The 26,468-nt window shown below is 38.8% G+C and overlaps 1 protein-coding gene across 1 annotated transcript in view; it reads left to right on the forward strand.

Annotated features, from left to right (window-relative positions):
* KCNB2 (potassium voltage-gated channel subfamily B member 2) overlaps window positions 1–26,468 on the forward strand; it is a 418,770-nt gene that overhangs the window by 247,711 nt on the left and 144,591 nt on the right. The window lies entirely within an intron of this gene.

A 26,468-nucleotide genomic window follows, 5' to 3' on the forward strand; every position in this document is an offset into this window, starting at 1 on the left:
TCATAAAGCTGTTGTGGGGATTAAATGGAATAATCCATGTAAAAGGCTTTGCTATCCAGCACAAATTAAGTGCTCAATAAATGATCACTATTATTATTACTAGGACAAAGAGAGTTTGTATTTTCACTTGAGAAATCAATATAGATGCAGTATACTGCAAATAATCATGTGTATTCATGTGTATAAAAGCTTCAGAACTGAGTCGCTGGCCAAACCACGCAGCTATGCACATTCACCTTAAGCAACATACATTAACTTTTGGGCAAATAGCACTGTTCTTACCTTGCTCCAAATGATATTTTAAAAACATTCCATTATGATAGGAACTCAGCTACATTTGTGTATGATTATTTATGTATTGTTGCAGAAAAAAGCTCCCAGCTCTTGGCTAAGAAACATGACCAGGAGTAGCTCAAGCTGAAGTCTGTGGTTTCTCCTGAAAAATCATCTGAGGTTGCAATTACTATACCAGACATGGATGTAATCTGTATGATTAAGGAAGGGATACATTAACCAAAAAGTTGTGATGATAAAAAGGAGGAAGATGATATGTAATTAACCTTTTCAACAGTTAACATCAGTGGTTACCTAAGCCTCTTTACACAGAACTGCTCATTTGAAAAGCATGGAGTTTTGCTGTGGCATTTTCTTAAATATTTAATTTGCCTGCCTGCAGATAAAGTGATTTCCTCTTTATATTTTTTATTTGAGTTATAAAGTTCTGCTTTCACCACATCAACATTCAAAGTTGTATTTTATTAAATGAAATGATTTTGAAAGGAGCTGATTATTTTCTAGATTGTTTAAATAGAAACTCATATCTGATAAATATTAATTAAGGTGAGGTCAGCCTAAATTTTGCACCAACCTGTTTTTATATTGGGTTGGTGCAAAAGTAATTGCAGTTTTGCCATTAATTTCATTACATAGTAAGCTTGAGAAGGGGAATTTTAGGTTCTGTGATAGCCAAGTCTCAGTGAGTAGGTGACAGGCCAGGCAAGGAGCAAGCAGGTACAGAGACCAAGGAAACCTCTGGGATCAGACAAGTGCAAGCAGAGGGTGTCAGAAGATTTGGTATGAGAGAAGTCTTGCCAGGGTCAAAAGCCAGGTATTCAAGGAGCTGGGAAGAGCAGACCCTTTGATATAATATTACAAAAAGAAAGCCCAGGCCTTGAAATCTGAGAGGTATGCATGTTTATTCAGTCATCATAGGGTCTTAGAGAAGGCCTAGGAGCAGGAAATGAAGCAAATATCCTCAGCACAGGTTAGTTAGTATCAAGAAGATTCCATGGAAGGCTACAGAGTGCTGGCCCAGAGGACTAGTGGGTGGGACTCAGGACTTCAGTTGCTGAAGGAGTCGGGAAGAAAGCTAAGACCACAGTTGGTGATGAACCCGCCAGAACACCAGTTAGGAAGCCAGCAGAGGAATGCAGGGACATGGGACAGGGAGAGGAGGCAAGAGCCAGGCACAGCAGATCAAGGGCAGAGCAGTCTAAGTTGCAAGGCTGATTCTTCAGCCAGAGGCATGGGCTGGAGGACCCTGAGCGGGGTCAACATTATCCTCAATCTACAGCAGGTCGTACCCATAGGCATAAGTTAAGCCAGAGTTACCCGAACTCAGCACTATTCCATTTTTGACCAGATAATTCTTCGTTGTGGGTGCTGTCCTGTACATCATAGGCTGCGGCATCCCTGGCCTCCAGTCATCAGCATCCAGTCATGACAATCAAATTGTCTCTAATCATTGTTAAATCTGTCATTGCTAAATGTCCTCTGGTGGGCAAAATTTCCCCTGATTGAGAACCACTGGGTTAAGGGGGCACCTCCCCGAGTTTGAGGAATCCCAGGATGAAAAGTCAAGTCGAGGATTAGGCATTCAGAGCTTCTGTTTTGCTGTTGATGATTAAGTTTGTCTTCCCTACCCTTTCTATTTGGACTTCGCAGAAGACCTTCTTATTCTTAAGCGCCAGGTCTTTTCTGGTCATGTTCGCCATTTTTCTAGACTCCTCTGTAGTGTGGTGGTAGGAAATATCTACAGTATTCAGTGTTTTCCCTGAAACAATTATATACCTACATGTGATTTACGAAGTGATGGTTACAAATACACCAGTCTGTCCATTTCACGTAAATACCTGGATGAAAGATGTTCTGTTCCAAAGCATCGGTGGCACTATGCAAACACAAGTATGACCTGTGGGGAACTCCATTTTAGGTTAGGTGGGTCTGCGATACTGGGTTCCAGTCAATGCCTGTCTCTGAGATGTCAGCTAAGGCATTCTAAAAGCCCTTAAGCACAAAAATATCCCTCTTGCTGGCTAGTCATTAATGCTCAAAATGGCCAAGGGTCAGGTGGCAATGGTGACAAGTCCAGCTCACCCTGCCCAGTAGGGGGAATTTTTCATAATAATCCTCCTCTTTAGTCCATTCTGTCAATTGGCCAGAATCTAATCTGGAAGGGTGACACGAAAGATCTTAACAGCATTAGCATCTTTCTTGGCCTGGGCATGTTCTAGACAGCACTGCTTAGCATCTGTCGTGTGAATTATTTGATAGATGAGAATCAGTCACTCAGCTGCCTCCCTGCTAAGCTGCACGTCATGAAAACTTACCCAGCCTGCTTTGTATTGCCCAGGCCTGCCAACTACTCATATATCTTCCCCCATGTGGTGAAAACAGGCTGAGTTTTTGTTAAGGTGGAAGAAAGCAGACTCTAATCCAGTCACGTCAATACTAATACATTGTCAGAGATCTACATGCAATCCCATAGAAAGCCCTGTAGAAGCTGTGTGGGTCTCCTGAGGAGAAAATGACCCAAATGTGACCATTCAATTATTCCTTCATCCTCTTATTAACATAGATTACATTAGGGTGGCTCCAGAATTTCTCCATGGTGGGAGGGAGATAGTAGAGGTTTTGCTCAGATTATTTTTGGTGTGGGATAGATTTAAGGGTACTAATAGAAATTGTGGGGAGGGGCCTAAAGTCTGCCCAAGCTGTTTTTGGCCGTATTAAATTTTATTACTATAGTATTGTCTGTGATGTTAAGTAAAATCTTTCAACTTATCAAATATTTTCAGCTGGTTAGGTTTTACTTTTTTTTCCCTAGAGTTCATTTACCTTCACAATTAATTTTGTACCTAAGAACTTTCAGACTTAAACTATAGAACTACATGCTAAAATATTTGTATGCAACTACAAGTTGCTCATTCATTGTAAGGTCTGAGCTGTGGTTGATATGAGATATAATAATTAGTGAGAAGTTCAAGAACCTAGAGTGAAAGTCCCGTGAAGCTTCTCAAATTCTTAAAAAGAGTATGATTCAAGTCAGGTTATTAGTTATACTACTAACAATTATAGTAACAATAATAATAATTTTAAAATATCAAGGGCTTATTATATGCTACTAGACCAAGGGCTTTTACCTGCATTTCTCATTAGATCCATTATAACCCTTTGAGATTGTTACTGTTATTAACCCCATTGTATAATAAGGAAACTGAGGCACAGAAAGTAACTTGCCTAAGGTGAGTCATGGGGTTAGTGGGTGGCTTAAATGCTAGCCAAGTATTTAAGCCCAGGAAACCTGACTTCAGAGTCTGAACCCATCCTGATTATACCATTCTGTCCATTTTTTCTTACAAATGAACCAAAGGAGAATATTTCTACAGTTTTTACTTCCCACCCTTTTAAAAATATTTTGTCATCTTCTGTCATCTTAATTATTATTGTTATTTTTTGAGACAGAGTCTTCCCTTGTCACCCAGGCTGGAGTACAGTGGCACAATCTCGGCTCACTGCAACCTCCGCCTCCCAGGTTCAACCTCCCTCAACCCCCTAAGTAGCTGGATTACAGGCGTGTGCCACTACGCCTGGCTAATTTTTGTATTTTTAGTAGAGATGGAGTTTCCACATGTTGGCCAGGCTGGTCTCAAACTCCTCAAGTGATCCGCCCACCTTGGCCTCCCAAAGTGCTGGAATTATAGGCATGAACCACCACACCCGGTCCTGTCATCTTAATTATATATACACATATATAAAATTTACATATATAAAAAGTATATTGATCAAAACATAAATAAGAGAATTCTCATGTCCCACTATAAATTTATATTACCCTGAGTTATATACACTGCAATATGTTTAGAGCAGTAACTACAAATAAAATAATGTGAGGATCTAGTATTAATTCCAGTGCCTCCTATTTAGAGACCTGCTGGAATTCTTTATCTGTGTGGCTCAGGAATGAAATCTCCTGGGCTCCAGAGACAGATAGCAACCCAACCCCGTTTGCATTGCAAAGAGAAAGGAGAGCAGCCCATTAACGATTGGCCAGGTAAGAAGCATTTAAGTAGCTGAGATCAGGACGTGAGAGAGGTGTCAAGGGACCAGAGAAGTCACAGCTCATCCCTGATGCCAACACCAAAGGAACTCTTGACACAGACCACACCTCACTAGCTCCTCACCTCCCCATTCCCATGGCCTCTGAGGCAGAGGAAGGACAGTGAGGCCAGCTCTGCGCTTTGGATTAGGGCCTTCCGCAGCCTGCAGTCCTTCCCTGGAACAGACAGTGACTGAAAAAGCCAACCAACCAGGGCTACCCTGCCCACATCTGGAGGTGGTGGTGGACCCCAAAGAGAAGGAGAGAGTGCAGGTAAAGTCAAATAACACTGATATTCCAATTTTTAAAAATACCATGCCTGCAGAGCACAGCCATCTGCAGCCAGATTGTGGACCCAGGCTGCCAATTTTGAGCCCTGTTAGAACATCCCAGAATGAGAAGGCCTAAGGAATTCCTTCAGAATAAAGAACAGTTTGACCTAAGAGGAACTGTGGTGCTCCCTTCAATAACAAGATGTGTGCATGTAGTTTTTAAAAGCATGTTCTGTATTCTCCCTTTAAGTAAATATATATTGTAAAAACACAGATGTGTGACTTGACTTCGTGACTCACAGTAAACAATCCAATGGCAACGCCCCTCAGCCTTGGAGCAACAGCAGAGAAGCACTTTGCCCCCTGACCTCCCCCTTCCAGTCTTTTATTAATAAACATGGGAGATTAAGTGGCTGTATGAATGAGCTTTAAAAAAAAATGACCCACAGTAAGAATAGCCAGGTAGGCCACATCTTGGATTACAAAATCTTAGGCTGTGCCATTCTTTAAAAATCATTTATTTCCTGTATTTTTAAAAACACATTGCTTTTTATTTATCCTCCTGTTCTAATTTACATATGTTTGGTTTGTGTGGGCATTGGGATCTCGAGAGGATGCTATCAACTCTGTTGGTGAATATTTTTGGAGCTTTCAATGTAGGATTTCTTGTTCACAGCATCTTATTTGTGTTTCTATGATTGCTGCTAACAGTATCCTTTATACACATATGTAGGGTGGGAACTTGGGAGCTGGGCCTGAGGCAGACGAATCTAACATGGCCAAGAAAAGGGTGTAGGGTGACAGTTATGACACACACATTCAGAGATCAGCATGCATTATCCAGGTGCTGTGAATCAGTTAGTTGTAGGTTATGGCATCTCCTTGACCATCTCCCAAGCAAAGGTCTTTAGGGAGAGAGACCTTGCTGCCTGCTGAATCAGCTGAGCAACCTTGGACCTAACCGCTCCACCCTCGACTGGACAATGAGAAGGTTCAATGACTTTTGAGATTCCTTCCAATTTGACATTCTAGGACTCTATGATTCATTACTGTATTCTTTTATCTAGTGCTGTATGATGATTTAAATGGAATAGTCCCCCAGAAAATACGCAGGAAGTGTAGGCATCATCTTAAAGCAAAGAAGACGAATTTCTTTATTTAATTTAATCCACGTTGCAGCAAGACTTTAAAGAATTCTCATGTGACTTAACTGAAGTAGTATCTTCTCTCTTCCTCTTTTTGTAGTATACTGGTATACCAATGAATCAAGTGCCTGGAGGTGAAACAGTGCTATCTAAACATAAAGATCAATGGACTGGTGAATAATATTGTCAATTTGTTGTGATCTTAGCCTTGCATGTTTGTAAGTGCTACTAAGACATTTCATGAACCAGTATGACATGGTACTGGGCAGATGACAGAACGAGACCCTTAGGTTTGGTAGGTATGGGGGCGATGAAGTTTTCTTGAAGCTCTTCCAATTTAGAAATGAAAGAGACTGTGAGAGGACTGAATGGTGTCTCAGCAGGCCAGGTCATCCAACGTAACCCCTACGATAGGAAGTCAGGAGCCTAACGGTTCAATGTGCCTTAGAAAGATCACCCTCATTTGGTCTCCAGTTCTCGGTTTATAAACTTGGTGTGACAAAAAGTGTTGTCCCAGTGAATTGTTGCCACCATGTTTTTTCTAAGAATTTCCAGAATCCCAGATGTTTACAAAGTGATAAATGAATGTGCAATATGGTTATATTACTAAATATACTCTTTTAAAATTGTGTTTGTGTCAGTATGCTTAAAATACCTAATTTACTTCTTACACTCAGGTTTAGTGGTCATTGGAGAGAAAGAGGAAGTAGTATAATACATGACATTCTACCATTTTGAAGACAAAAAACATATATATCACTCTTCAAAAAAGTTGACTGGTATAATGTTTTTGGAATTTATACATTTCTTGCTTTGTTATAGAGCATGCAATTTATAACTGCTTCTGAGGAAAAATCCAATACTGGATTTTCATTTGACGTTTTCTCCTATACTATTTGTCCCATTATTCCAGACAGCCTGTTTAGCTGTCTTAAAGTCAGCCTTTCTTCCCCACTGTCTTTTCTTTAGCATGGGATATTAGAGGTGCTGCTGTTTCCATGCTTTGTTATAGACTAATGTTAGACTAAAAATGAATTGTCTAAAATAGCATCCACGAGAGTTAATAGCTCCTGTGGGTGGGCCATATAACACTGCCATCACTTGCTGTGTGATATTTATAATTAATACTCTCTCCTTTCCAGCCAACAGTTTTGCAGCTTAGTTTTCTAATTATGGAAACAAAGAGTGAGTTTTCACACAGAGGTATTATTGTTTTTACTGCCCTGGAAAATGAAGATTTATGAAAAGAAAGTTATTTCCATTGGCCCCTGGCTTCCTACCAATCCTTTAGGTGCAGCAGTTACCTCACCTTACTTGAGGGAGAGGAAGAAGGCACACCTTTTTATTGGGGGAATATTAAAAGGTGGCTCAAATGATTCCACGTCTCCTTTCTCTAGAAATTTTTCCAGGCCAGGCACGGTGGTTCATGTCTGTAATCCCAGCCCTTTGGGAGGCCCAAGCAGACAGATTACTTGAGCCCAGGAGTTTGAGACCAGCCTGGGAAACATGGATAAACCCGCTCTCTACAAAGAATAAAATTTACTGGGTATGATGGCATGTACCTACAGTCCCAGCTACTAAGGAGACTGAGACAGGAGGATCACTTGAGCCCAGGAGGTCAAGGCTGCAGTAGGCCATGATCACACCACTGTACTCCAGCCTGGGCCACAGAGCAAGAGCCTGTCTCAAAAAAAAAAAAAGAAAGAAAGAAAGAAAGAAAAAAAAAGAAAGAAAAGAAAATAAATCATTCCAATTCAATAAAGTGCAAGATATCAGAGTAATATATTATATCCCAACACAACCTCATAGCCTCGTTTCCTGCTGGGTCACTTGGAAAGCCAAGCATAGCATTTTGGCTGGCGTGTTCCCTTTTAAAATAGCTGCCAGTGCTACCTGCAGAGCAGGTGGTGGTAAGAAGCCAGGTCACACCTAGGCAGCCAATTGGAAGTGGTTGGATTGCTGAGCTCTGTAGTGATTCCCAGTGTCCCAGTCACAGCAAGTACACAAACTGCTGGAAAGGAGCCAGTGCCCTCCTGACCTGTGGCTCAATCACAGCTTAGTCTGTCGCTTTCTGAGTAGATGCCGATCAAGGCTTTGGCATGAGATGCTCGAGAAGGCTGGACTGCATCCTCAGCCTGCAAAGCCAAAGGATAGTGTAGCATTTCTTTCACTTCTCTATCCGATGGTGCAGTCGTTTTTGCCTCCATTAAAGGAAGGCATTGGTCTCTCTCTTCAATTTCACCTAATGCTGACCATAGGAACACAGGATAAAATTGCAGTCACCCAAATATTTGCATGCAGGACAGCTTCAACATAGAATATTCCTATTTCTTGGGCAGAATGGCCAAGCAGGCTGGCATCTTTATTTCAGGCTGAATTAACACCAGATGCCTTCCTGCCAGAAATCTCCCCAGCCTACTGAAAACTACCTGGAACCTGAGTTCACCAGTGAGGACATGAAAAGAAAAGTTTTAAAATATATCTGACATGGTTCTTCAATTCTAATCATATTAATTTTCATTTTCCCATTTCGGGAATTATTGCAAAACTCAATTAGTGAGTTTTATGGCTCTGAAAATCTTACCGTCTGGCTAGAGCTCTTCTTTTTTAAAGCAACTTGTCAGTTTTAGAATAGAAAATTATCAATAAATGAGGGAAAGGTGCCAGGTCAGAACATGTAAAACTGTGGTGATTGAATGATATTGAGGGTAAGTCAGCTGAATATTATTCTCAGCTCAGCACAAAACTGAATAATGAGAACTGTGTAAAAATGACTGCTGCTTCCCAATGACTCGGTATTTCAATATCCACCACTACGTTTCAGGATTATTCCTTTAGTTTGACAATGTTACTGAGATTTATCTAGCACCCATCTTCCAATCACTATGGACAGTGCTTGGGTGATGGAATAGACCTCTCCATTTATTCTGGGTGGTTGCTCCCGATAAAGCTGTCCTGCAAAGCTGCCATTTCACTATAAATCAAAGCCTCTATGTCTAAAGTGTTATTTAATAATGTTCAAAGCTGTAAGTGGAATCTAGTGGTTCACACTCAGAGCTAAGAGCCAAATACTTCATGCTGCCCTCTTTGCCCAGACACTTTTACTTTATTGTATAACTTACGACTGTCTCTATGCTTGGAGACAACTGAATATCTGAGGCCAATTTGACAAATGAAGACCAAGATATCTGCAAGAATGTCATCTTGAAATCATTTTATCTTAAATTATATGGTTAATATATGCTTTCCACTTCACTTTGCGTTATTCTTCTTCTATTTCCTGTCAAATAACTGCAAATATCATTTAGCTGTTGAAAAAATTTTAAAATTGTCAAGTAGAAAGAGATCTGTAAAACAGAGTATTCAAGATCAGAGAGCTTTCCAAACTTGGAACTAGATTTTAAGTCTGTTCCTAAGTTTGAGTTAATTGCATAAATCTCAAATCATTAACAAACTCTTATTTTTTCCCTTCAGTCCAAAGTTTCTTAATGATTAATATTGTGCTTAAATCACATTGAAAGTTCACTCTTTTCTTTATTTAGTCTATCATTGGTGGGCATTTCAGTTGATTCTATGCCTTTGCTATTGCGATTGATGCTACAATGAACATATGTATGCATGTATCTTTATAACAGAATAATTTATATTCCTTTGGGTATATATCCAGTAATAGGATTGCTGGGTTAAATGGAATTTCTGGTTCTAGGTCTTTGAGGAATCTCCACACTTTCTTCCACAATGGTTGAACTAATTTACATTCCTAACAACAGTGTAAAAGCATTCCTATTTCTCAGCAGCTTTGCCAGCATCCGATATTTCTTGTTTTAATAATCATCATTCTGACTAAAGTGAGATGGCATCTCATTGTGGCTTTGATTTGCATTTCTCTAATGATCAGTGATGCTGAGCTTTTTTTCATATGTTTGTTGGCTGCCCAAATGTCTTCTTTTGAGAAGTGTCTATTCATGTCCTTTGCCCACTTTTAATGTGGTTGTTTTTTTCTTCTAAGTTTAAGTTCCTTGTAGATTCTAGATATTAGACCTTTGTCAGATAGATAGAATGCAAAAATTTTCTCCCTTTCTGTAGGTTGTTTCTTCACTCTGATGATTGTTTATTTTGCTGTGCAGAAGTTCTTTAGTTTAATTAGATCCCATTTGTCAATTTTAGCTTTTGTTGCAATTGCTTTGATGTTTTTGTCACGAAATCTTTGCCCATGACTATGTCCTGAATGGTATTGCCTGGATTTTCTTCTAGGGTTTTTAAAGTTTTGGGTTTCACATTTAAGTCTTTAATTTATCTTGAGTTAATTTTTGTGTAAGGTGTAAGGAAGGGGTCCAGTTTCAATTTTCTGCATATGGCTAGCCAGTTCTCCCAGCACCATTTATTAAATAGGAAATCCTTTCTGCATTGCTGTTTTGTCAGTTTTGTCAAAGATCAGATAGTTGTAGGTGTGCAGTCTTATTTCTGAGAACTCTATGCTGTTCCATAGGTCTGTGTGTCTGTTTTTGTACCAGTACCGTGCTATTTTGGTTACTGTAGCCTTGTAGTATAGTTTGAAGTCTGGTAGAGTGATGCCTCCAGTTTTGTTCTTTTTGCTTAGGATTGTCTTGGCTATATGGACTCTTTTTTGGTTCCATATGAATTTTAAAGTAGTTTGTTCTAATTTTGTGAAGAATGTCAATGGTAGCATAGAATACTATGCAGCCATAAAAAGGAATGAGATCATGTCCTTTGCAGGGACCTGGATGGAGCTTGAAGCCATTATCCTCAGTAAACTAACACAGGAACAGAAAATAAAATACTGCATGTTCTCACTTATAAGTGGGAGCTGAAAAATGAGAACAACATGGACATAGGGAGGGGAACAACATACCCTGGAACCTGTGGCAGCTGGGGAGAGGGAGAGCATCAGGATAAATAGCTAATCCATGTGGGGCTTAATACCTAGTTGATGGGTTGATAGGTGCAACAAACCACCATGGCGCACATTTACCTGTGTAAGAAACCTACACATCCTGCACATGTATCCTGGAACTTAAAATAAAATTAAATTTAAAAAATTTAAAAAATGAAAGTGTCTGTTCATGTCCTTTGCCCAGTTTTAATGGGGCACCCCTTCCAAACAGCATGTTGGTGTGAAACATCATGAAGTTTTTATTATATTTACTCCCAAGACGTCTATTCCTCATATAGTGTTACTAAGAATTCCAGGGAAGTCCACTTAATCATTTAGAGTTACTTAGATATAGGGACAGTTGCAGGGTAAATGCACCTGATAGCAATAACAAGCATACCCTGAGATGGCAGACACATCTGAATGTGTGTTCCAAGCTAGAGAATCCCCTTAGCCACTACAACTCTCTCCCCTCTATGACACCTCCTAATAAAATCCCATGTCTCATTTGCTGACTCTGGGTCTCTTCTTTGGCCTCTTGAACTTGGTGCCTTACCTATTAATAGAGGTTTGGCACAACAACAGTGTTCAAGGAATGCCTTATTGTTTCATTTTGATTATTAAAACATCTGAGAAGACCCCCAGCCTGGAGCTCCTTGTTATGACCCACTACTTTTATGAGACCCCCATCCTTCTAAGCCATCCATTCTAAGTGGCTCTTTGTATCCACTTTTTCCAAATAACTCCTTGTGTAAGACCCACTTCCCTCAAATAATTTTCCCAATATTTGCCTTGCTGACTGTGAGTGAAGTTCAACTTGAAGTTCAATTCCATTCTGAAAACTTTCTGTTGACCTTGGCAGTTTTTGAGGATAGTATTTAACCATTAAGCTCTTCTCCCTCTATGCCTTTTTTCTTTTTCTTTTTCTGCATTTGATTATACTACAAGCTTTAGTTTAAGAACCTTTCAAGCAATTGTTACCATTATAAGAGAGAGATTGCTTTTACTATTCATAAGAATGGTCATGGATTCAGAACTAATTAGAGTTGTAAGTAACTTTAAAGTTTACCTTCTGCAACACCATCTGATGCTTGAATCTACTCTACATTATAGACACATCCAATCTTCTGTTTTACAAAACTCTTCCCTGCAATAGTTCTAAGACCTTTACAGATACCTTATGGGAATCCATTTGTTTCCACTTCACAAGAAAATAGTCAACCCACCATTATTTCTAGCCTCTTCAGGGGGTCCCAGCTTCTACTTTCCACCCCTTCCCTGTAATTTATTCCTCACATAATAGCCATGGTGATCTTTTTAGATCATAAGTCAAGTCACATCCTTACAGTGACTTCCTATGAAATTTAACCCCTTACCCCGGGCTTCAAGGTCTTGCAAGACTGACCTCAGGTTCCCTCACCAGAATTTTTTCATGCTTCTTCTTGCCTCTTCTCTCTGTTCTTCAAACTGCTAATCTCTCAGGCCCTTGAGTATGCAGGTTTCTTCCTATCTCAAAGCCTTTGCAATTGTGGGTCCCTCTGCTTATAAATCCCTTCCTGAGTCTTTGGATGCTCAGGGTACAATTCAATGTCACCTTGTCAAAGAGGCTGTTGCTGAGCCACTATCTGAAGATGCCCATCCTCCCCACAAATCTTCATCTCTATCCCATTAACTGTTTTGTCCTCTTCACAGAATCAATCACTATCAGAAGTCACCTGTTTGCTTGCGTGCTGTCCTCCACTAAATGTAACCTCCATGGGACCAGGGACCTGCCTTTTGTTTCCTGCGTATACCAGGCATGTAGCCATTTGGATGAATGAGAAATTATGATCCAAGTTTTTATAAAACTTACATCTAGTCACATGAGAATGGAAACAAGCTCCTGCTTCTGCGAACATGCCCTGATATTCATGATTCCATGACCTCACGCCTATGCTTCCCTTTACCTGAAAGACTGTTTGTTGTCTTCTGGTTAAACCCTATCATCCTTTAAAATCAGTCCAGCCGCCTCGCCATTTAGGAAATGTTTTCTGACCTCCTCAGGCTGGATACATAACCAGTTCTAAGCATTCTAACATTATCATGTTCCCTGCAATCTCTACCACTGTGCTTACCACACTGTATTTTAAAATATTTAATTGGCAAATATTTAATATATTCAAGATAGACAATGGAATGATTGGATGTATTATACATATACATTGTGTAATGATTACCACCTAAATTTCCATCACCACTCATGCTATGCATCATATCCCGAGAACTTCTTCATCTTATAACTAAACCTTTGTATATTTTGATCAACAGCTCCCGAACCACCACCCACAACCCCCTACTCAGCCTCTGGTAACCACCGTTCTACTTTCTGCTTCTTAAGCTTGACCTTTTTGGATTCCAAAGTGAGATCAGACAGTATTTGTCTTTCTGTGTCTGGCTTATTTCACTTATCACAGTGTTTTATCATTATTTATTTGGTTGCTGGGTGTATTAGTCTATTTTCACTCTGCTATAAAGAATCTCCTGAGACTGAGTAATTTTAAAGGAAATAAGTTTAATTGACTCACAGTTCCACCTGGCTGGGGAGGCCACAGGAAACTTACGATCATGATAGAAGGGAAAGCAAACAGGTCCTTCTTCACATAATGGCAGGAAGAAGTGCAGAGCAAAGCGGGTAAAGTCCCTTATAAACCCATCAGATCTCATGAGAACTCACTCACTATTATGAGAACAGCATGGGAGAACTGCCTTCAGGATCAAATCCCCTCCCATGAGGTCCCACTCCCAACACATGGGGATTAGAATTTGTACTACAATTCAAGATGAGATTTTGGGTGGGGACACAGCCAAACCATATCACTGGGCTCTTCCAGGCGACAGGGATCTCCTCAGGCAAGGGATTATTCATCTTTATTTTCCCAGCCCTGAGCTTGTGCCCCAGCCCCTGCACAATAAAAGTTTGTTGAAGGAGAAAGGAACCTTAAACTTCTGACTATAGTTGACTATGTTGCCAAGTTGTATTGTGTGTTCCACAGAGGGCAACCATTAATATTTTAGTCCACATTTCATTGCTAATAATCATTTAGACTTTCAGAGTTTTAAAAAGAACACCTTCATAATCTAATGTCTCAATTTAAATTATTTTCAACATAAAGGGAATGTGACTTGCTGCTATAATTTTAAAAATAATCTGAGTAGATAATCTGAGTGGTTGCTATGGATAACCTAAATCCACAAATAATCCACAAACCCCATTTTAGGAATTAATTACACCAAACATTGGATCAAAGCTGCTAACCAATAAGGAATTATATTGATATGAGTTTAACTTCTGTACATTTGTCTTCCTAACAAAATATGAGAGAAAGACAGGGAAAAAAGGAATTATAAACAACTCAAATACTGGATAATAAACTCCTGAATAATTGAGAATTGCCTACATTTGTGTTAGCCATTGCTTATATTTCCCTAGGACTGCCAAGTTCATCCTTGGGAGTGATGAGAGCCATTGAGGAAATAATAAAACACACTCTGCTATGGTTCTTTCATTCTCTGGAAAGAAAACAAAGTTAATCAAGTTAACAATTCAGATAAAATCAGAAAGAAAAATGACAGGGATTTAATAATGCTCTTTAATTGAAACAAGTTGTTTTGCCCTAAGAGAGATGATACCATTTAATCAGGGATTTTTTTTTATTATTATACTTTAAGTTCTAGGGTACATGTGCACAACGTGCAGGTTTGTTACCTATGTATACATGTGCCATGTTGGTGTGCTGCACCCATTAACTCGTCATTTACATTAGGTATATCTCCTAATGCTATCCCTCCCGGCTCCCCCTACCCCACAACAGGCCCTGGTGTGTGATGTTCCCCTTCCTGTGTCCAAGTGTTCTCATTGTTCAAGTCCCACCTATGAGTGAGAACATGCGGTGTTTGGTTTTCTGTTCTTGCGATAGTTTGCTGAGAATGATGGTTTCCAGCTGCATCCATGTCCCTACAAAGGACACGAACTCATCCTTTTTTATGGCTGCATATTATTCCATGGTGCATATGTGCCACATTTTCTTTTTTTTTTTTTTTCTTATTATACTTTAAATTCTAGGGTACATGTGCACAACGTGCAGGTTTGTTACATATGTATACATGTGTCATGCTGGTGTGCTGCACCCATTAACTCGTCATTTACATCAGGTATATCTCCTAATGCTATCCCTCCCCCCTACCACCACAATAGGACCCGGTGTATGATGATCCCCTTCCTGTGTCCAAGTGATCTCATTGTTCAATTCCCACCTATGAGTGAGAATATGCGGAATTTGGTTTTCTGTTCTTGTGATAATTTGCTGAGAATGATGGTTTCCAATTGCATCCATGTCCCTACAACGGACATGAGCTCACCCTTTTTTATGGCTGCATAGTATTCCATGGTGTATATGTGCCACATTTTCTTAATCCAGTCTGTCATTGATGAACATTTGGGTTGGTTCCAAGCCTTTGCTATTGTGAATAGTGCCGCAATAAACATACGCGTACATGTGTCTTTATAGCAGCATGATTTATAATCCTTTGGGTATATACCCAGTAATGGGATGGCTGGATCAAATGGTATTTCCAGTTCTAGATCCTTGAGGAATCGCTAATCAGGGATTTTTTTTTTTTTGACATCCTGTTTTATATGATTGGAGATATCTACTATGAATAATAAGTCATCTGTTTTGTTAGTATATTTCTAAAATTTCTAGTATATTGTCTTCTCAAGCAAAGTAACTTTGTCTCCATAAATCCGTTTTTCCTTTGGCAATGGTTTAAATAGATTCAGGAACTAAATGTAGAAGATGAGATTCATTCATTCAGTAACTATTGAGTGCCTACTGTGTATCAGTCACTGGTTTAGGTGCTGAATGAGACACATCATGGGGTTCATATTTAATGATATATTTCCCCATAACCAGCATACTGAAAAGGCCAATTCCATTTTTAAATGCATAGCTATTTCTATATTGAAATGTGACTTGAAGACACAGAAAGGTCAGTAGTTCTCTGCAAAAATAAAGTTGTTTATAATTAAATGTGAAGGGAGAAAGAACCCAAAAATGAAGAAAAAAAAAAGGAAAAAGACTTCATTTGCATTTTCACGTTTAGTATGCTCACTGCTTATCTGTTTATAAAATTATAAATTATACTAGGTTTTCATGTCAACTCCTACAAGCACAAAAATAACTTTACAGTATAATTTGACTTAGCTGTATTATTTAATATATGTGCACTCATCTCTGATGAGACCCAGAGCACATTTTGCTCATGAATCCCTGTAATCCTTTAGGCATTTTATGACAAATTTCTTATTAGCCACAATCGTAGCATGAGCAATATATGATAAATGGCTCAGCAAAGGTTTTTCAGTGAGTTTGAAATGCTCTCAGGAAGAGTACCCATGTTTAAGAATCTATGCAATGCCTTAATCTTTATACTTTATTCTCCCTTGTCTGTGTATTTGATTTTCAAACAACCATCCTAAAGTACTTTGTAAGACTGCAATATGAGATTGGTTTCTGCAACTGCGGGATTTTCCATGGAATATTTTCTCCTCTTCCTGTACAACTAGGTAAATTCAGCTGGGGTTCAGCTCTGAGGCTCTGAATTATCACTGGAGCATTACTATCTCAACACTTCTCTGTTTGATTCATTGAACAGATTATTTTACATGATCAGACAATTTGGTTAATCCTCTTCAGGGCCAGGAGAACTTGAGGATATCTTCTGATTTGCTTAATTCTGAATATTTTAAATTGATTATGTCTATCTCAAAGTAAAAACAGTCTAAGGCACTGTAATAAAAATGGGTGAGAATAATAATCATTGGAAAAAGAGACTCTTAAGGAAGAACAGACATCTCATTTTCCATTTTCTTCTCATTATGTCTGAAGAGTAACACTCCTACATCTCAGGGATATCAAATTTGTTATAAATTCACAAATGAAAGTGATAATAAATCAATGCCTAGATCTCTTATTTCATTGCTTCATGCTAGTACTTTCCCTACCAATCATTTGCTGACTGTGAACTATCCCCTTCTACTGATAAAGTACTCATCATTTTTGCCTCTGATTCTAATTAGAAAATGAATCTACCTTTCCCTTGACACAGGGAGTAAACCGTGAAATGATAAGCACTTTGCCTAAGAAAAGGAACCACTCCATGAAAACACTAAGATGAAAACTTCAAATATGACATTTAAATGAATGGGTAAGCCTGGGCAACATAGAAAGATCCCATCTCTATAATTTTCTTTTTTTTTTTTTTTTTTTTTTTACTTAGCCAGCCATGGTGGAACACACCTGTACTAGCTACTTGGGGTGGGGCTGAACTGAGAGGATGGCTTGAGCCCAGGAGTTTGAAGCTAAAGTGATCATGCCACTGTACTCCAGCCAGGGCAACAGAACAGAACTCTGTCTCTAAAATAAATAAATAAATCTGAATGGTTTTTTGTTTGTTTGTTTGTTTTTGCTTTTATGTAAGCTAAAGTGGGTGCTTTAAAGATATTCAGTAAGAGTGTGTGGCTGAATTTTTTTTCTTTTTATTTAGTGTAGGTATGGCAGATTAGGGAGAGGAGGAGTATAAAACTCCAGATAGATCTTCACACAAATTGCTTAGCAAGGGTCTTTAAGGACTCTTTTCACTTTGAAGGAATTACAACTGGAGATTGGAAATGGTGGATTTCAGAGTACAGTTTATGGAAGAAAGATAATGCAGAATTCTAACGATCTATATTAAAGAAATGAGAGTTGCCTTGCCTCTTCCCTAACCCCCACCCCAGTAAAATATTGGCAAATGAATGTCCTTTATGCATTTTACATTACATTAAAATGACATTTTAAAATTATGTATTATGGTTTTTACCGATTTTCTCACTTTAACCAATTTTTTGTATTAATTACTACTATTTTTACTCATGTCAGATAAGTCAGCTTTACTGCATAGCAAGGTGGTTGAATACGTAGGCTCTGAAGCCAGACATCCAGATCTGGCGCTTCTTACTGTCTGTGACTTTGGGCAAGCTGCTTAACTACTCTGATCTTCTATGTCACTATTTGTGAAATGATGATGATAATATATCTACTTCTTAAGTTTGTAAAGAGGATTAAATAAGATCATTCATATTAAGGACTTGGCATTCTGTTCATCTCTGACAGCACAGTAAACTCTTAATAAACAATATCAATTTATATATTTTATAACAAAAATTGTAACCCAGGTGCATTGGTCTACTTGGCTTGTGTAACAAAATACCACAAACTGGGTAGTTCAAACAACAGAAGCTTATTTTCTCACAGTTCTGGAGGCTGGAAGTCCAAAATCAAGGTACCAGCAGGATTGGTTTCTAGTGAAGTGTTTCTCCTCAGCTTGCAGATGATGTCTTCTCATTGTGTCCTCATAAGGCATTTTCTTTGTGTGCACATAAAGAAAAGGAGTCCTGGGGTCTCTTCTTCTTACAAGCGCAGCAGTCCTATTGGATTAGGGCCCAGCTTCATGATTCCATTTCACCTAATTACCTCCTGAAAGGCCATTTTTCCAATATAGTCACATTAGGGCTTCAACACATTATTTTTGGGAAGACTCAAGTTGGTTCAAACACTAGTACATTTATACTCTACTTATAAAGAGTAGAGTAGCTTTGGGATACAGAAATGACCCGTCATGAAGGATGAACTCCAAAGAGTTCTGTCCAAAGAGAGGACAAGTTTCAGTCCACAGTGATCCAAATTGAAGAGAATTAGAGAACCTGAACTCCATACTTAAATCTACCATTCACTATATGAAATTGCAATAATTACTTAATTTCCTTCTTTCTTAGATACACACATTAAATCTAATTGTAGATGAGCCCATCATCTACTTGCTTCAAAGGATATATAAAGGACTAACATAACACTGCTTAATATAATAACTAGTCTGAGATTTCTGGAAAGGGCAAGGTAAATTCCAAGGAGTAAAAACAAGCTTATTCTCCTTAATTTTATCTTTATTGATTCTTCCATTCGTTCATTAAAAATGTATTGATTACCTACTATGTGCCAGACACTATGGGTACAGAGGAAATAGTTTCTAGAACATGACCTTAAATGGCTCACAGGCCACTGGGAAAGGGAGACATGTAAAGAAGTAATGGTAACAAGCCAGAAACGTATACACAGTTGTAAGGTTAAATGCCATGCAAATATAATAATAGCTATCACTTGTTGGGTGCTCACTATGATATCCCAGTTACCATGGCACATGCTTTATATTCACCATCTTATCTAATGTTTGCAACAACATTGAGTTAAACACTGTTATTAAGAACATTTTATGGGATTAGAGAGACTAGGTGTCTTGTTCAATGGCTCATAATTGAAAAGCAATAGACCTTAGGTGAGAATTCAGTTGTGTCCAATTCTTGAGTGCATTTTCATAACCACAGTCTCTACTGTCTCCCTGCTCTGGGAGTACAAAAGAGTATCTAAATCTTTCTGAACCATGGAAGATCTAACAGAAGATGTTACTGTTGAGCTGGCTGTTGAAGGTTGAAGAGAAGTTGGCCAGGTAGAGAAGGAGGAGGCAGGCATGCAGGAAGATAAAGCCGTGAAGGAACATAGCTTACTCAGGCATGGAGAGTAGGACTTATATCAGGGAATGGCCCTGTGTTAGATCAAGAATACGGGAAGGACCATGCTTTATCCTCAAGACAGCAAGGGACCCTGGAGTTTTTTTGAGCAGGAGAGAAACATAAAATGAAATAAGTTTTCTATTTTGTTAGGGCACTCTGATGGGTGCCCTAACAGGGTATTCTGGCATAGAGAGGGCAGTATATCAGAAAGTTGCACCATATTAGAAAGAAGAAAACCAGTTCACCACTGTAGAACGCCAAGCAGGAGGTGATATTAATCTGAATTTAGGAAATGGGAGTAGAACTGGGGAGGAGAATGTTGAAAAGATATACTTAAGAAAGAGACTTGCCAGTAGTTTGCAGCTAATTAGAGATGAAAAATGAATTGAGTGAGAAGGTGAGACTGACTCCCAGGTTCCTAGTTCAAAGAATTGGGTGAAATATGATGCTCAGAAGCAAGAGAGGGGAAATAGGAAGAGTGGGTTCAGAGTGGATGGAAGAACTCCATTTAGATACTCTGAGTTGCTTGTGTGATATATAAGTAAATGTTGCTTTAAGACAACACTAAATGCAATTCTGGAAGCCCAAGGAAAGAAGTCAGGGCTGGAAGTGGTGATTTGGAACCAATTATCCGGAGGCCTTTACCTCAAGTCAAGGCAGTAAATGAAAGACCCCAGGATAGCAGCTTGGGAAAGAGAACCCTGCTAAGGTCAACACCCAGAGGAACTCGAGTAAATGAAGAGACACTAACCAGGGTAGTAGAGAACCAGGGAAGAGTGGCATTCTGGAAGTCAAGAGAATTCAAGAGGGTAACAGGACTCAATGCCACAAAGGATAAGTAAGGAGGATTTTTTAAATGTCCACTGATTTTGACAAGTAGGAGGTCACTGATGACACTGCAGAAGTGGCATCATTAGAATCTGGGGACAAATGCCAGATTATAGTGGGTAATGGGAGGAGGAAATGCAAGTCTTGAGAAAGAATATGTTTTTAAGAACTTTGGCACTCAAGGGAAGGATTGTTCTGTGACAGCAGCCAGCAGGGAAGCAGGATCCAGAGAGAACATGTGGTTTTTTTCTCCCTACTGCCTCTGATATTTCTAATAATATCCTAACTTTTCAGGTCTTTGAAAAACACCTTACAGATACTTTTTAAAGTTTTACTTCATTTGCTAGTGATAAATAAAATGTGTTTGTGTGTGTAATTTGTATAGAAGGTTTTCTTGTACTTTATGTCCAGCTGACATAAAAGTCTTAATAAACTCATCTTTCCTAAGGAGTATCAAGTTCAGAATGCCTTCATATACTTTCTCTGTTGGTTTTCATTAAAACATATTCTAAGTCTGTTAATGTTATTTAATTTGTGTTTACTGTATGATCAGAATAAAGAAAATATCCTATGTGAGCATTTCCTTGAATAAACAGACTGACTTGAGGAAGAAACAGTCAGCAAATGACTCTTCCCACGGATTTGCATGTTCAGAGCATTGACAGGGAGAGATTCTTAAAATGTGACCGAAATGTTCAGAGTGATTAGTATGAGGCAAGATGTTAGAGACTCAGGCAGTTTTCTAAGTTTCAGACAAGAGAGATCTACAGTTCTAAGAAACAGGCTGTGCCCTTTGCAAGTAGCCCATTTTGGCATCCTGTTGGGATGCCAAACAGCTGTAAAGAATGTTTGGGGCTGGGTACAGTGGCTCACACCTATAATCCCAGCACTTTGCGGGACCAAGGTGGGTGGATGACTTGAAGCCAGGAGTTTGAGACTGGCCTGAGCAATATAGCAAGACCCCCATCTCTACAAAAAATAAAAAATTAGCCAGGCATGGTGGTGCATACCTGTGGTCCCAGCTACTTGGGAGGCTGAGGCAGAAGGATTATTTGAGCCTAATAGGTCAAGGCTGCAGTGAGCCATGATCAGGACACTGCACTCAAGCCTGGGTGACACAGGCAAGACTCTGTCTCAAAAATAAATAAATAAATAAATAAATAAATAAATTTAAATAAATAAATAATTCTTGGGTCCAGGCTTCACTTACTCCTTAGAGGAAACACGATTAATTAACTGGATTAGAAAGCCCTCCTTGGTGAAATGACAGAGTTCCCTTTAATGAAGCATCTTCATCAGTTCAAACTGAAAGGCCACCTCTCTTCATGAAATGCCAACTGAAAATCATTTGAGAGCAGTCAGTACCCTCCAATTTTTCTGGCTTGGTTATCTGTTCCAGAGGCCACAAATCTGATCCAAGCACCTTTGCAAAGTAAAGAAAAGACTTCAAGTAACATGTTAAGATGATATCTTCTAGGGCTTGAAATAAGATTTCTCCAAGTTAAAAATCTATTAATGACAATAGGCCTACTTCTTTAGTACTTACTATATGCCAGGCACAATCCTGCCAGTGGGTATACCTATAGTTCAGAGAGAGAAAGAGAAAAATCACAAGGAGTGCCTGGGGCTTTATAGACATGGTTCATGTTTACTATAGCAATCCAGTGAGGAAGGATGTCATCATCCCATTTAGCAGCAGTAAATGGGGCTGAGAAAGCTCAGTAGTTTGTCCAGGGTCACAGCGCTGGCAATTGCAGAGTGAGTGTCCAATGCAGGGCTCTGGGCCTGAGGTCTGGTCTCCGCCTTGCTCCAGGATGCCTTCTTGTGGCCAGATAGTTAAGCTAACAAAACCCCTTTGTGCCTCTCAGGAGATTGCACATCCCACATTTCTCTGGCTTAATCAGCATTTTAAAAATATTTCTCCCCACCTCCCAAGCTGTGTGTTTACTTTTTATGACCACTAATAGCATTTGTGACTTTGTAAGGTAAGATGATGAAGTAAAAATCAATTTGTCTCAAGGTAAAAACTAACCTTCTTTATTGTCAACAAAAGATTTCTCCTGTTAGAGATATTTTCTACCTGTATTAATGTATTTATGTATTTAACAGATTTTCCCCTTCTCCCCAGGCCAAATTATATTGACCGTCAGTGGCATTTAAACTGGCTGCACAGTACTTGGGCAGCCTAGGAAAAAAACTTTCAAAAATACTGATGCCAGGATCCCATACTCAGATATTCTATTTTAATTATCTTGTGGTGGAATCCAGGCATATATATATTTTTCAATTTTCCTAGAAGGTTCTGTGGTACAGCCAGAATTGGAAACCACTGACATTCACAATCTGATAGCTCTACTGATAGCCTGCAAGCTAAATCATGTGTTTATAAGACATCCAAGCCTACCCAGTTAAGGATCTTAACTTGATCTTTTATATAATGTCAGCCATATGGAAGATAGCATAGTGAAGAATCAATAGCACTTATCAATACAACCATGGATCCCTGGAATTCTTTTTATCCTTCTGATTAAATATCTTAGAATTTAAGTTGTTGAAATGTTTAAGAAAAATGAACAATAACACCCTTTCCCTCTCCCCTCGTCAAGCCAAAGAATGACGCTTTGGAAACCTGAGACTAGCTAGACAATTCTAAATGCTCTTATTTGTTAAGCAACTAAAAGTTTCCTGGATTTTCCAGCACAGCATCAATTTTTAATATCCTTTCGTATTCTGATGATTACACGGATACCACATCCATGTGTTCATTCAAGTATTTGGTGAGAACCTATCAGATTCTAAGTACTGGGGTTGGTTTCTGTTTTTACCAAACTTACATCCTAGAGGGAGGATTAGAAATGAACCAACTAATGAACCAGAAAAATACTAGTGCTAGCAAGAAGAAAACAAGTGTGTCACGGATACTAATGGGTAGTTACTTGAGATTTAGTGATTAGGGAAGGCTTCTCTGTGGAGGTGACAATTGAGCCAACAAACAAATGACAAAAAGGAGCCAGCCTTGTGAAAGTCTAAGGAGAACACATTTGGAGCAGACAGCTAATGTCCTCAGGGCAGGAATGGGCTTAGTGTGCTAGAATAGCACGAAGGAAAGCAAGCATCAGAGGAGACATGGATGTGGAGGTAGGCAGTCAACCAGTCATGTAGGCAATGTTTCTATAATAACTCTGACTGCATCTTCCAGAGCACTTTTAAAAAATACCAAAGCCTAGGCCCACCCCAGTCCATCAAATCAGAATTTTTAGGATTAAGGGAGTAACTCCACAAAATGACCCCTTAAATAAATAATCTGAATGTTTTCTGTTACTGCTTTAAGAGTTCTGTTAACAGTTGTATATTGTGAATGGAATGGTATTTTTAAAACAATGTTAACTTGTTTAAAAGAAAATACACTGCATGAACTAATCCATGTGCCACAAAAAAGGTCAAATGTTTCAGTGACACAGGAAATCCAATTACAGTTACCTTGAGTTTAGTCATTTATTCATCAGAGAGCTTCAACATTTGATTTATCTAGGTGTTCCCCATGTGCAGAAAGGACTGAACCACTTAAGTAAGGCTTTGAAGGCCAGGGTAAGGACGTAAGAAAATGGAGTTTTATTTTATATGTAATGAGAATTAACTAATTGAATGGCTTTAAGAAGGGAGGTGATGCCACTCAATGGAATATGGATTTGGGCAGATTCCGCAAGATGAGAAATGAGGAAAGCAGTTAAGAGGCAATTGTAGTATTCTAGAAGAGAGGTGACGGTGGTTTATCCTAGTCTGGAACAAGTAGACAGAAGTAGTCAGGTTTGTCATCTCACAGGCATAGTTACAAGTGTGGTTAGAGTCTACAGCATTTACTGGATTGAAGATGGGATGACTCATAAGGCTAAGGTTAAAAAATGGTGGCTAGACCCAGTGGCTCACACCTGTAATCCAGCACTTTGGGAGGCCGAGGTAGGTGGATCACAAGGTCAGGAGATCGAGACCATCTTGGCCAACATGGTGAAACCTCATCTCTACTAAAATACAAAAAATTAGCTGGATGTGGTGGCGTGTGCCTGTAATCTCAGCTATGTGGAGACTCAGGCAGGGTAATCGCTTGAACCCAGGAGACGGAGGTTCTGGTGAGCTGAGGTCACGCCACTGTACTCCAGCCTGGACGAGAGAGCAAGACTCTGCTTTTTTTTTTTTTTTTTAAAGTTATGGATGATGGTATTCTTTCCCAGGATAGAGAAGGCTAGGAGAAGGGCACGTTAAGGGTAGGTGACTAAAATATAAATATGTAGGCTCTAAGAATCTGTCATTCAACTTGCTTATTGGTCAGTTAAGTGACAAAACCAAATAGGCAGTTGAATAGATAATTATGGAGCTCAGCACAAGATTGAGGCAAGAGATACAAATTTACAAGCCCCCATTATGTAGAAACTATTCAGAGACATTAAGATTGCTTAAGAGTATCTGGAGAGAAAACAGCCAAAGGAGAAAGTATTTAAAGGAGAAAGGAATGGTCAGCTGGGCCAAATGCTGCTGAGGGTCTACTAGAGAAGTAACCACTGGAAAGAAAACTCTGTCTCCATTTTAGGGTTTAGGAAATACGGTCACCAGAGGAAATTCTGGTAATGACAATAAGATTCTTTCCACATGTTAACATATACAGTTGGCAAAATAGCCTTGGACTGAAAATATATAGGTAAAAATGGTAAAGGTGTGTGTGTGTGTGGGATCGATACAAGATCATTAAGAGGTAGTAAGATTTGTAGTTTTAATACCACCCCAGAAAAAAAAAGCATATGGATCACATTTCTTTCTAAAGCAGAAAAGTGGATGTGTTACAAAGTAGACAAATAGTGACTCAATAAATTTTACATATTTTCTACTTGCCTTTTTAAAAGAAAATTCCATTGGACCTAGAGTTGATATGTAAGATACAACAGTTGTGGGCTAGGTTAGAAATTTCAATCCATAAAATGACCTATTCTGGGACTAGGGGAGAAACTCCACAATATGACCCTTTAAATAAATGATCTGAATATTTTCTGCTACTACTTTAAGAGTTCTACTGAAAGTTGTGTAATGTGGATGGAATGGTAAGCTATTTTTTAAAGCAACCTGAATTTGTTTAAAGGAAAATACAATGCGTGAGCAAATCCATATGCCACACAAGGAACCAGATGTTTCAATGACACAGGAAATCGGATTACAGTTACCTCGAGCTTAGTCTTTTGTTCATCAGAGGGCTTCATGTCCAAAAACAAACAAACAAAAAACTAAAATTAGAATTTCCCCCTTCAAATGTCCTACAATGCCTCATATTAGGGTGAACTGGGAAAAAGCTAAGATATTGTAAAATTCCTGAAGACGACTCTAAACCCATACCAAACAAAGCCAAATCATTTGTGCAACCATTATTCATATTGATGATGAAGAACAGCATATTTATGTTGTTCTTCATACAGCAAGCAAGCCTCCCTCTCAGACAGGCATAAAATTATGCATCCAAAACACACCAAATTAGCTTCTGTAATTTGAAAGAGTTTGAAAGAAACAAAGTCTTTTTCCAAATGACCGATACATGAATATGTGGCCCCCAGAAACTGTTGTCCAACTTGCAATATGATGTGTAATGCCCAGAAAAAAAGTATACCCAATAAAGTAAAGCGCCTTTCTTCCATAATAAATAGATCATAATGTCACCCTTTTAAGGCTCCATCTGGCATGCCTTACATTAGGCAGCCACATTTATGACTCATGATCTCTTGTATCACCAGGAAATATTTACTGAAGGAAATATTTGTTCAGGTTTGTTTGTCGTAGGGGGACCACCTGGTTGGAGCCGATGTGATAATCAGTGTTTGAATTATCACAGATTCAGGTTTGTTCTTTACAGCCAAAATCCGGCATTTCTCATATCTCCCTGGGTTTTCATCACAAATACAGAAGGGTGAAATTAAAGGGATGATCTTATGTATTAAAGGATATAAATATGTTTGCTCCTTTTTTATTGAGGCAAACATCTGGCTAATGTTAATCATACAGCCAGCGATTTGGTAACTTTCCAAAGATATAAAAAATAAATTTATTTTATCATTATTTCTGTGACTTTTAGATGGTTTCAGAAAACAGATTCATGTCAAATTTAAAAGTAATTATGGTTTTCAGCTTCCCACTGGTGCTGTGGGAGAATTTAGAAATATGTAGGTCATTTTGTGAGATAATAAGATTGGGATTAATGTACCTATCCAATCAAATCAGATTTACTCTAACTTACTAAAAATTGTAAGTCAAAATGCCCTAAAAACTC

Source organism: Theropithecus gelada, chromosome 8 (genome assembly GCF_003255815.1).
Source record: "Theropithecus gelada isolate Dixy chromosome 8, Tgel_1.0, whole genome shotgun sequence".
Classification (NCBI taxonomy): Eukaryota; Metazoa; Chordata; class Mammalia; order Primates; family Cercopithecidae; genus Theropithecus; species Theropithecus gelada.